The sequence below is a fragment of the Schistocerca americana genome, unplaced genomic scaffold, assembly GCF_021461395.2.
Source record: "Schistocerca americana isolate TAMUIC-IGC-003095 unplaced genomic scaffold, iqSchAmer2.1 HiC_scaffold_1160, whole genome shotgun sequence".
Classification (NCBI taxonomy): domain Eukaryota; kingdom Metazoa; phylum Arthropoda; class Insecta; order Orthoptera; family Acrididae; genus Schistocerca; species Schistocerca americana.
The window spans coordinates 25,001-37,591 of NW_025725221.1; the positions used below are offsets into that span (position 1 = coordinate 25,001).

At 52.8% G+C, this 12,591-nt stretch overlaps 2 non-coding genes across 2 annotated transcripts; both read left to right on the forward strand.

The window, feature by feature from the left end:
- The first annotated feature begins 7,957 nt into the window (after nt 1–7,957).
- On the forward strand, nt 7,958–9,868 carry LOC124562629. Its single transcript, XR_006969572.1, has one exon. It is a non-coding gene; the product is annotated as a small subunit ribosomal RNA (ribosomal RNA).
- A 352-nt stretch (nt 9,869–10,220) lies between these two features.
- LOC124562627 lies at nt 10,221–10,375 on the forward strand. The gene has a single exon (XR_006969570.1). It is a non-coding gene; the product is annotated as a 5.8S ribosomal RNA (ribosomal RNA).
- Nucleotides 10,376–12,591: the final 2,216 nt, after the last annotated feature.

A 12,591-nucleotide genomic window follows, 5' to 3' on the forward strand; every position in this document is an offset into this window, starting at 1 on the left:
CCACCCCAGACATGTGACGTCACACCATCGGTATTGACGACTAGACTGATTCCTTATAATCATTTGCCATACACCGGTGGAAGCTGCCGAGACGAGTAACTACATAGCGGGCTCGCCGTGTCACTAATGTACAGAGATACAACAGTTTCGACTGGAACCGGATTAAAAGTATACACGGCGCTGATTAGTAATAGATAGAGCCATCAGAATACAGATAATGTATACAACTGTCCGTATACATGCTGAAAGACTCTGCTCACAATCACAACCACACGTCAGCCACACACCCTTATCACGCACTACTCTCTGCCTGTAACACGCACACAGACAATATGTAAGCACCAGCATGGAACAACACCCAGTGCATCCTCTCCGCCACATTAGACAATCCACACTGTCATAACCAGACTGGGAGGTCCACTCAGAAAACAGAATATCCCACCCACCCGACAACCACCATTGCCCAGCCAAGCCACCAACACCCACACATGTCCTACACAGGGGTCCACCCAACATCACAATACTGCCTCCTCTCACAGCACACAAACAATGGCAGGAATGAAAGACACAGGTCTGCCACAAGCATGGAATGAGAGCGCCGCCTGTCATGAGCCAAAGGTGCATCCTGACGTGGCAAATCAGATGATGCCGCAGGCATCCACTTACTATAATCACAATCAACAAACCGGCCGCCCCGCCCCCCATTAAACCTTTCCTTACAACAATGTGTACCTTAACCTAACCTATATCGTACCGTAACCTAACCTATATCGTACCGTAACCTAACCTATATCGTACCGTAACCTAACCTATATCGTACCGTAACCTAACCTATATCGTACCGTAACCTAACCTATATCGTACCGTAACCTAACCTATATCGTACCGTAACCTAACCTATATCGTACCGTAACCTAACCTATATCGTACCGTAACCTAACCTATATCGTACCGTAACCTAACCGATATCGTACCGTAACCTAACCTATATCGTACCGTAACCTAACCTATGTCGTACCGTAACCTAACCTATGTCGTACCTTAGCCTAACCTATGTCGTACCTTAACCTAACCTATGTCGTACCTTAACCTAACCTATGTCGTACCTTAACCTAACCTATGTCGTACCTTAACCTAACCTATGTCGTACCTTACCCTAACCTATGTCGTACCTTAACCTAACCTATGTCGTACCTTAACCTAACCTATGTCGTACCTTAACCTAACCTATGTCGTACCTTAACCTAACCTATGTCGTACCTTAACCTAACCTATGTCGTACCTTAACCTAACCTATGTCGTACCTTAACCTAACCTATGTCGTACCTTAACCTAACCTATGTCGTACCTTAACCTAACCTATGTCGTACCTTAACCTAACCTATGTCGTACCTTAACCTAACCTATGTCGTACCTTAACCTAACCTATGTCGTACCTTAACCTAACCTATGTCGTACCTTAACCTAACCTATGTCGTACCTTAACCTAACCTATGTCGTACCTTAACCTAACCTATGTCGTACCTTAACCTAACCTATGTCGTACCTTAACCTAACCTATGTCGTACCTTAACCTAACCTATGTCGTACCTTAACCTAACCTATGTCGTACCTTAACCTAACCTATGTCGTACCTTAACGTAACCTATGTCGTACCTTAACGTAACCTATGTCGTACCTTACCCTAACCTATGTCGTACCTTACCCTAACCTATGTCGTACCTTACCCTAACCTATGTCGTACCTTACCCTAACCTATGTCGTACCTTAACCTAACCTATGTCGTACCTTAACCTAACCTATGTCGTACCTTAACCTAACCTATGTCGTACCTTAACCTAACCTATGTCGTACCTTAACCTAACCTATGTCGTACCTTAACCTAACCTATGTCGTACCTTAACCTAACCTATGTCGTACCTTAACCTAACCTATGTCGTACCTTAACCTAACCTATGTCGTACCTTAACCTAACCTATGTCGTACCGTAACCTAACCTATGTCGTACCTTAGCCTAACCTATGTCGTACCTTAACCTGACCTATGTCGTACCTTAACCTGACCTATGTCGTACCTTAACCTGACCTATGTCGTACCTTAACCTGACCTATGTCGTACCTTAACCTGACCTATGTCGTACCTTAACCTGACCTATGTCGTACCTTAACCTGACCTATGTCGTACCTTAACCTGACCTATGTCGTACCTTAACCTGACCTATGTCGTACCTTAACCTGACCTATGTCGTACCTTAACCTGACCTATGTCGTACCTTAACCTGACCTATGTCGTACCTTAACCTGACCTATGTCGTACCTTAACCTGACCTATGTCGTACCTTAACCTAACCTATGTCGTACCTTAACCTAACCTATGTCGTACCTTAACCTAACCTATGTCGTACCTTAACCTAACCTATGTCGTACCTTAACCTAACCTATGTCGTACCTTAACCTAACCTATGTCGTACCTTAACCTAACCTATGTCGTACCTTAACCTAACCTATGTCGTACCTTAACCTAACCTATGTCGTACCTTAACCTAACCTATGTCGTACCTTAACCTAACCTATGTCGTACCTTAACCTAACCTATGTCGTACCTTAACCTAACCTATGTCGTACCTTAACCTAACCTATGTCGTACCTTAACCTAACCTATGTCGTACCTTAACCTAACCTATGTCGTACCTTAACCTAACCTATGTCGTACCTTAACCTAACCTATGTCGTACCTTAACCTAACCTATGTCGTACCTTAACGTAACCTATGTCGTACCTTAACCTAACCTATGTCGTACCTTAACCTAACCTATGTCGTACCTTAACCTAACCTATGTCGTACCTTAACCTAACCTATGTCGTACCTTAACCTAACCTGTATTGCGCCTTAACCTAACCTGTATTGCGCCTTAACCTAACCTATATTGCGCCTTAACCTAACCTATATTGCGCCTTAACCTAACCTATATTGCGCCTTAACCTAACCTATATTGCGCCTTAATGTAACCTATATTGCGCCGTAGTGTAACCTATATTGCGCCGTAGTGTAACCTATATTGCGCCGTAGTGTAACCTATATTGCGCCTTAATGTAACCTATATTGCGCCTTAATGTAACCTATATTGCGCCTTAATGTAACCTATATTGCGCCTTAATGTAACCTATATTGCGCCTTAATGTAACCTATATTGCGCCTTAATGTAACCTATATTGCGCCTTAATGTAACCTATATTGCGCCTTAACGTAACCTATATTGCGCCTTAACGTAACCTATATTGCGCCTTAACGTAACCTATATTGCGCCTTAACGTAACCTATATTGCGCCTTAACGTAACCCACATTGTGCTGTAACCCAACACACGTTGGGCCTTAACCCAACACACGTTGGGCCTTAACCCAACACACGTTGGGCCTTAACCCAACACACGTTGGGCCTTAACCCAACACACGTTGGGCCTTAACCCAACACACGTTGGGCCTTAACCCAACACACGTTGGGCCTTAACCCACCACACGTTGGGCCTTAACCCACCACACGTTGGGCCTTAACCCAACACACGTTGGGCCTTAACCCAACACACGTTGGGCCTTAACCCAACACACGTTGGGCCTTAACCCAACACACGTTGGGCCTTAACCCAACACACGTTGGGCCTTAACCCAACACACGTTGGGCCTTAACCCAACACACGTTGGGCCTTAACCCAACACACGTTGGGCCTTAACCCAACACACGTTGGGCCTTAACCCAACACACGTTGGGCCTTAACCCAACACACGTTGGGCCTTACCCCAACACACGTTGGGCCTTAACCCAACACACGTTGGGCCTTAACCCAACAAAACATACCGCCATCTGTAGGTCTCCCGCAACATGACCTCCTGCAACGACGATACCGTCATCTATGAGACGCCAAGCCGACTAAGACAGCGTTGGCCCCACAGTGCCCTTCGTTCGACCCCACCCACAAAGCCTGCACCCTCTGTCGACAACAGCACCCCAACGCCAGCGCCTCTGCCGCACGAAGTCGTGGACCGGCAATCACTCCACCTGCACCCGTTCGTGCCCCACCCCAACCGCCCAACTCGCAACTCCAGCGGATGAACGGCGGACTTTGCTCGCACTCGCAATGTGCAATCCACCCCTATAACGTGCGTTTCATGAAGAGTTATGTCCAATATGCGACATTCCCGCTGTCCATATACATGAGCTGCGAGCTGTACCACGTACGAGCTACAGACGCGATCGCGTTGCTCTCTGTACGAATGCAGATGCTCAGCGGCAGCTAGGAGGCGCTCCATCCATGTCGGTACCGGTGAGCGTTGCACTCGCAGTCGCAAAAACGTACGGCAAGTATATTACCCGGAAGAGTCAATGACAGTCCAAGCCCCCCTGCGTGGGAAGAGTCTTCCTAGGCCATGACCCACCGGAAGGGCGCAGCGTCCCCCACCCCAGACATGTGACGTCACACTATCGGTATTGACGACTAGACTGATTCCTTATAATCATTTGCCATACACCGGTGGAAGCTGCCGAGACGAGTAACTACATAGCGGGCTCGCCGTGTCACTAATGTACAGAGATACAATAGTTTCGACTGGAACCGGAGTAAACGTATACACGGCGCTGATTAGTAATAGATAGAGCCATCAGAATACAGATAATGTATACAACTGTCCGTATACATGCTGAAAGACTCTGCTCACAATCACACGTCAGCCAGACACTCTTATCACGCACTACTCTCTGCCTGTAACAGGCACACAGACAATATGTAAGCACCAGCATGGAACAACACCCAGTGCATCCTCTCTGCCACATTAGACAATCCACACTATCATAACCAGACCGGGAGGTCCACTCGGAAAACAGAATATCCCACCCTTCCGACAACCACCATTGCTCAGCTAAGCCACCAACACCCACACATGTCCCACACAGGGGTGCACCCAACATCACAATACTGCCTCCTGTCACACCACACAAACAATGGCAGGAATGAAAGACACAGGTCTGCCACAAGCATGGAATCAGAGCGCCGCCTGTTATGAGCCAAAGGTGCACCCTGACGTGGCAAATCCGATGATGCCGCAGTCATTTACTTACGATAATCACAATCAACAAACCGGCCCCCCCCCCCCCCCCAAAACACCTTTCCTTACAACAATGTGTACCTTAACCTAACCCATATTGTGCCTTAACCTAACCCGTATTGTACCTTAACCTAACCCGTATTGTACCTTAACCTAACCCGTATTGTACCTTAACCTAACCCGTATTGTACCTTAACCTAACCCGTACTGTGCCTTAACCTAACCCGTACTGTGCCTTAACCTAACCCGTACTGTGCCTTAACCTAACCCGTACTGTGCCTTAACCTAACCTATGTTGCGCCTTAACCTAACCTATGTTGCGCCTTAACCTAACCTATGTTGCGCCTTAACCTAACCTATGTTGCGCCTTAACCTAACCTATGTTGCGCCTTAACCTAACCTATGTTGCGCCTTAACCTAACCTATGTTGCGCCTTAACCTAACCTATGTTGCGCCTTAACCTAACCCATGTTGCGCCTTAACCTAACCCATGTTGCGCCTTAACCTAACCCATGTTGCGCCTTAACCTAACCCATGTTGCGCCTTAACCTAACCCATGTTGCGCCTTAACCTAACCCATGTTGCGCCTTAACCTAACCCATGTTGCGCCTTAACCTAACCCATGTTGCGCCTTAACCTAACCCATGTTGCGCCTTAACCTAACCCATGTTGCGCCTTAACCTAACCCATGTTGCGCCTTAACCTAACCCATGTTGCGCCTTAACCTAACCCATGTTGCGCCTTAACCTAACCCATGTTGCGCCTTAACCTAACCCATGTTGCGCCTTAACCTAACCCATGTTGCGCCTTAACCTAACCCATGTTGCGCCTTAACCTAACCCATGTTGCGCCTTAACCTAACCCATGTTGCGCCTTAACCTAACCCATGTTGCGCCTTAACCTAACCCATGTTGCGCCTTAACCCAACACACGTTGCGCCTTAACCCAACACACGTTGCGCCTTAACCCAACACACGTTGCGCCTTAACCCAACACACGTTGCGCCTTAACCCAACACACGTTGGGCCTTAACCCAACACACGTTGGGCCTTAACCCAACACACGTTGGGCCTTAACCCAACACACGTTGGGCCTTAACCCAACACACGTTGGGCCTTAACCCAACACACGTTGGGCCTTAACCCAACACACGTTGGGCCTTAACCCGCTCTGTAATTGTCATACGACGCGTTAAATTAGTGTAGTGTTGCCTAACTGCAACCCCCGCAATATAGTTTGCTACTCGCACTGCCCGGTCCCCAGAGTATCGCTTCATGTTAAACACCTTGCAGCTATACACTGTAATGCGGATGGCAGCAGGACGTACATGCTCAATGCCCTTCGCAGTTGTTCATTGGCATTCGCATGGCGAAGCACAGCCTACGTTGTGGTACGGCTTGTGTCAACTGTCCGCTGATGTTGTACGTCCAAATCACACACTGTACTGCACATTGGTCCTCATGTACTGAATGATACATCGTGGTACATGTGTGACCGTACCACGACTGCGCCAACAACGGCGAACCATACGGTCCAAATATTGTGCACTCAGCTACGTGTCGTCTCCCTATAAGAGCTGGATTGCAGTATGGTATGCCGTGGATGGCGATCAGCATGAGCCGTCTGTTGATGTAGTGGTGCGTGTTGTCAGACGTAGTCGTCTCTTCTCACACACCGTGATAGCATGGTGCACTGCGTTCCACATCTGCGACATGCGACAGAGGCCGGTTGACAGTCGTTCGCGCAATGGACATCGCATACGTACGGGGGCCACCTTCCACGTGTTCGCGAAGCGTGCACATGTTGTTGCGTGTATGTGGGCAGACATAGTGTGTCGTGACACCTGACACAGGCATGCAACAATCGTTGAATTTGCAAATGGCGATGGACGTCTACGTTTGCTGGTGACGTTACGCAAATGAACAACTGGTAAACCGTTGTGGTGCGGTTGTTCTCGCTAGAGGTGAATCAGTGATGGCGACGATCGGTTGAGCTACCAACCGGTTGTTTCAGCGATACCCACCATGCCCACGAACGTGAATGGCATGTGGGTGTGAAGCGATACGCGGCGGTGGCTGGGTGGGACCGTCCCCGGCCGGTGAGGGGGGGCCTCCCGGCGTGCTGGCCGCGCGGTGCGTGGGCGCACGCGCTACAGCCGGCTGGTGGGGGCGGCCAGTGGCAGGCGCGCCGGCCGACGGAGGCGGCAGGCGGCGCAGCTGCGCGCCGGCGCACCCTGCACGCGGCGCCGTGCGGCCAAAGTAGGTCCTCGCGGGCCCGGTGCGAAGCGCGGTGGACATCTGCAGTGTGCTGGTCCGATTGAGGACTGTGTGCGCTGAGGATGCGCCGCCGCCCGGCGCTCGGCGCCGCGACGCCGTCTGCTGCTCGGTCGCCTCTGCGGTTCTCGCAGGTGGATTGTATCGCAGCTGTGCGGACGTGTTGGCGCGTGCGCTGTGCTGGGAGAGTTCGCTTCGGCACCCAAGTGGGGCTTTTGTCCTTCTGTGGCGCTGGCGTTGGAGCTGCCGGCCACCGTAGGTGGCGCGTGTTGTCTCCCGCCGGCAATGCCACGACAGCACGCTCCCGGGCCTCTGTCGGCAGCGGCAAGCTCAGTTGGGAGCACGGGTGGTCGCACCTAAAGCGTCTACTCGCCAAACCCCGGGCGATTGCGCCTCTCTCGAACCCGACCAAGTACTTAGGACGGCGCTGCGCGCCGCCGGGACCTGAGAGGGTTTCGAGGTGTATTGTGCAGGGGAGCTCAGCCTCCTCCTGTTTGCAGAATAATTGAGCGGACGCTTGCGTGTTCGCGCGGGCCCCCGGGACACACTCCCGGGCGGCCGGCTGCTCAGCTCTAGTTGACGCAGCTCCCTGGTTGATCCTGCCAGTAGTCATATGCTTGTCTCAAAGATTAAGCCATGCATGTCTCAGTACAAGCCGCATTAAGGTGAAACCGCGAATGGCTCATTAAATCAGTTATGGTTCCTTAGATCGTACCCACGTTACTTGGATAACTGTGGTAATTCTAGAGCTAATACATGCAAACAGAGTCCCGACCAGAGATGGAAGGGACGCTTTTATTAGATCAAAACCAATCGGTCGGCTCGTCCGGTCCGTTTGCCTTGGTGACTCTGAATAACTTTGGGCTGATCGCACGGTCCTCGTACCGGCGACGCATCTTTCAAATGTCTGCCTTATCAACTGTCGATGGTAGGTTCTGCGCCTACCATGGTTGTAACGGGTAACGGGGAATCAGGGTTCGATTCCGGAGAGGGAGCCTGAGAAACGGCTACCACATCCAAGGAAGGCAGCAGGCGCGCAAATTACCCACTCCCGGCACGGGGAGGTAGTGACGAAAAATAACGATACGGGACTCATCCGAGGCCCCGTAATCGGAATGAGTACACTTTAAATCCTTTAACGAGTATCTATTGGAGGGCAAGTCTGGTGCCAGCAGCCGCGGTAATTCCAGCTCCAATAGCGTATATTAAAGTTGTTGCGGTTAAAAAGCTCGTAGTTGGATTTGTGTCCCACGCTGTTGGTTCACCGCCCGTCGGTGTTTAACTGGCATGTATCGTGGGACGTCCTGCCGGTGGGGCGAGCTGAAGGCGTGCGACGCGCCTCGTGCGTGCTCGTGCGTCCCGAGGCGGACCCCGTTGCAATCCTACCAGGGTGCTCTTGAGTGAGTGTCTCGGTGGGCCGGCACGTTTACTTTGAACAAATTAGAGTGCTTAAAGCAGGCAAGCCCGCCTGAATACTGTGTGCATGGAATAATGGAATAGGACCTCGGTTCTATTTTGTTGGTTTTCGGAACCCGAGGTAATGATTAATAGGGACAGGCGGGGGCATTCGTATTGCGACGTTAGAGGTGAAATTCTTGGATCGTCGCAAGACGAACAGAAGCGAAAGCATTTGCCAAGTATGTTTTCATTAATCAAGAACGAAAGTTAGAGGTTCGAAGGCGATCAGATACCGCCCTAGTTCTAACCATAAACGATGCCAGCCAGCGATCCGCCGCAGTTCCTCCGATGACTCGGCGGGCAGCCTCCGGGAAACCAAAGCTTTTGGGTTCCGGGGGAAGTATGGTTGCAAAGCTGAAACTTAAAGGAATTGACGGAAGGGCACCACCAGGAGTGGAGCCTGCGGCTTAATTTGACTCAACACGGGAAACCTCACCAGGCCCGGACACCGGAAGGATTGACAGATTGATAGCTCTTTCTTGATTCGGTGGGTGGTGGTGCATGGCCGTTCTTAGTTGGTGGAGCGATTTGTCTGGTTAATTCCGATAACGAACGAGACTCTAGCCTGCTAACTAGTCGCGTGACATCCTTCGTGCTGTCAGCGATTACTTTTCTTCTTAGAGGGACAGGCGGCTTCTAGCCGCACGAGATTGAGCAATAACAGGTCTGTGATGCCCTTAGATGTTCTGGGCCGCACGCGCGCTACACTGAAGGAATCAGCGTGTCTTCCTAGGCCGAAAGGTCGGGGTAACCCGCTGAACCTCCTTCGTGCTAGGGATTGGGGCTTGCAATTGTTCCCCATGAACGAGGAATTCCCAGTAAGCGCGAGTCATAAGCTCGCGTTGATTACGTCCCTGCCCTTTGTACACACCGCCCGTCGCTACTACCGATTGAATGATTTAGTGAGGTCTTCGGACTGGTACGCGGCATTGACTCTGTCGTTGCCGATGCTACCGGAAAGATGACCAAACTTGATCATTTAGAGGAAGTAAAAGTCGTAACAAGGTTTCCGTAGGTGAACCCTGCGGAAGGATCATTACCGACTAGACTGCATGTCTTTCGATGTGCGTGTCGTGTCGCGCAACACGCTACCTGTACGGCTCGCAGTAGCCGTGCGCCGCGTGCGGAACCACGCGTGCTTCTCAAAACTAACGCCAATGTTGTGTGGTACGAGCGCTGAAACGCTGGAGCGGCTGGCCTGCGGCACCTGGCGCCTGGCGCCGGTTTTGAATGACTTTCGCCCGACTGCCTGTCCGCTCCGGTGTGGAGCCGTACGACGCCCATCGGCCGTGAGGCTGTTGGACACAGAACGCTTGAACAGGGGCCGCCACACGCCTACGTCCCGCCTATGCAACTGTCTTGAAAGAGACAGTGGAAACTAAGAAAAAGATCACCCAGGACGGTGGATCACTCGGCTCGTGGGTCGATGAAGAACGCAGCAAATTGCGCGTCGACATGTGAACTGCAGGACACATGAACATCGACGTTTCGAACGCACATTGCGGTCCATGGATTCCGTTCCCGGGCCACGTCTGGCTGAGGGTCGGCTACGTATACTGAAGCGCGCGGCGTTTGCCCCGCTTCGCAGACCTGGGAGCGTCGCGGCCGCCTGTGGGGCCGGCCGCGCCTCCTTAAACGTGCGATGCGCGCCCGTCGCCTGGCGGTTCGCATACCGGTACTTACTCGGTAGCGTGCACAGCCGGCTGGCGGTGTGGCGTGCGACACCTCGTACAACGACCTCAGAGCAGGCGAGACTACCCGCTGAATTTAAGCATATTACTAAGCGGAGGAAAAGAAACTAACAAGGATTCCCCCAGTAGCGGCGAGCGAACAGGGAAGAGTCCAGCACCGAACCCCGCAGGCTGCCGCCTGTCGTGGCATGTGGTGTTTGGGAGGGTCCACTACCCCGACGCCTCGCGCCGAGCCCAAGTCCAACTTGAATGAGGCCACGGCCCGTAGAGGGTGCCAGGCCCGTAGCGGCCGGTGCGAGCGTCGGCGGGACCTCTCCTTCGAGTCGGGTTGCTTGAGAGTGCAGCTCCAAGTGGGTGGTAAACTCCATCTGAGACTAAATATGACCACGAGACCGATAGCGAACAAGTACCGTGAGGGAAAGTTGAAAAGAACTTTGAAGAGAGAGTTCAAAAGTACGTGAAACCGTTCTGGGGTAAACGTGAGAAGTCCGAAAGGTCGAACGGGTGAGATTCACGCCCATCCGGCCACTGGCCTCCGCCCTCGGCAGATGGGGCCGGCCGCCCGCGCGGAGCAATCCGCGGCGGGGTCGTGTCCGGTTGCCTTTCCACTCGCCGCGGGGTGGGGCCGTTCCGGTGTGCGGTGGGCCGCACTTCTCCCCTAGTAGGACGTCGCGACCCGCTGGGTGCCGGCCTACGGCCCGGGTGCGCAGCCTGTCCTTCCGCGGGCCTCGGTTCGCGTCTGTTGGGCAGAGCCCCGGTGTCCTGGCTGGCTGCCCGGCGGTATATCTGGAGGAGTCGATTCGCCCCTTTGGGCGCTCGGGCTCCCGGCAAGCGCGCGCGGTTCTTCCCGGATGACGGACCTACCTGGCCCGGCCCCGGACCCGCGCCGCTGTTGGCTCGGGATGCTCTCGGGCGGAATAATCGCTCCCGTCAGCGGCGCTTCAGCTTTGGACAATTTCACGACCCGTCTTGAAACACGGACCAAGGAGTCTAACATGTGCGCGAGTCATTGGGCTGTACGAAACCTAAAGGCGTAATGAAAGTGAAGGTCTCGCCTTGCGCGGGCCGAGGGAGGATGGGGCTTCCCCGCCCTTCACGGGGCGGCGGCCTCCGCACTCCCGGGGCGTCTCGTCCTCATTGCGAGGTGAGGCGCACCTAGAGCGTACACGTTGGGACCCGAAAGATGGTGAACTATGCCTGGCCAGGACGAAGTCAGGGGAAACCCTGATGGAGGTCCGTAGCGATTCTGACGTGCAAATCGATCGTCGGAGCTGGGTATAGGGGCGAAAGACTAATCGAACCATCTAGTAGCTGGTTCCCTCCGAAGTTTCCCTCAGGATAGCTGGTGCTCGTACGAGTCTCATCCGGTAAAGCGAATGATTAGAGGCCTTGGGGCCGAAACGACCTCAACCTATTCTCAAACTTTAAATGGGTGAGATCTCCGGCTTGCTTGATATGCTGAAGCCGCGAGCAAACGACTCGGATCGGAGTGCCAAGTGGGCCACTTTTGGTAAGCAGAACTGGCGCTGTGGGATGAACCAAACGCCGAGTTAAGGCGCCCGAATCGACGCTCATGGGAAACCATGAAAGGCGTTGGTTGCTTAAGACAGCAGGACGGTGGCCATGGAAGTCGGAATCCGCTAAGGAGTGTGTAACAACTCACCTGCCGAAGCAACTAGCCCTGAAAATGGATGGCGCTGAAGCGTCGTGCCTATACTCGGCCGTCAGTCTGGCAGTCATGGCCGGTCCTTGCGGCCGGCCGCGAAGCCCTGACGAGTAGGAGGGTCGCGGCGGTGGGCGCAGAAGGGTCTGGGCGTGAGCCTGCCTGGAGCCGCCGTCGGTGCAGATCTTGGTGGTAGTAGCAAATACTCCAGCGAGGCCCTGGAGGGCTGACGCGGAGAAGGGTTTCGTGTGAACAGCCGTTGCACACGAGTCAGTCGATCCTAAGCCCTAGGAGAAATCCGATGTTGATGGGGGCCGTCATAGCATGATGCACTTTGTGCTGGCCCCGTTGGGCGAAAGGGAATCCGGTTCCTATTCCGGAACCCGGCAGCGGAACCGATACAAGTCG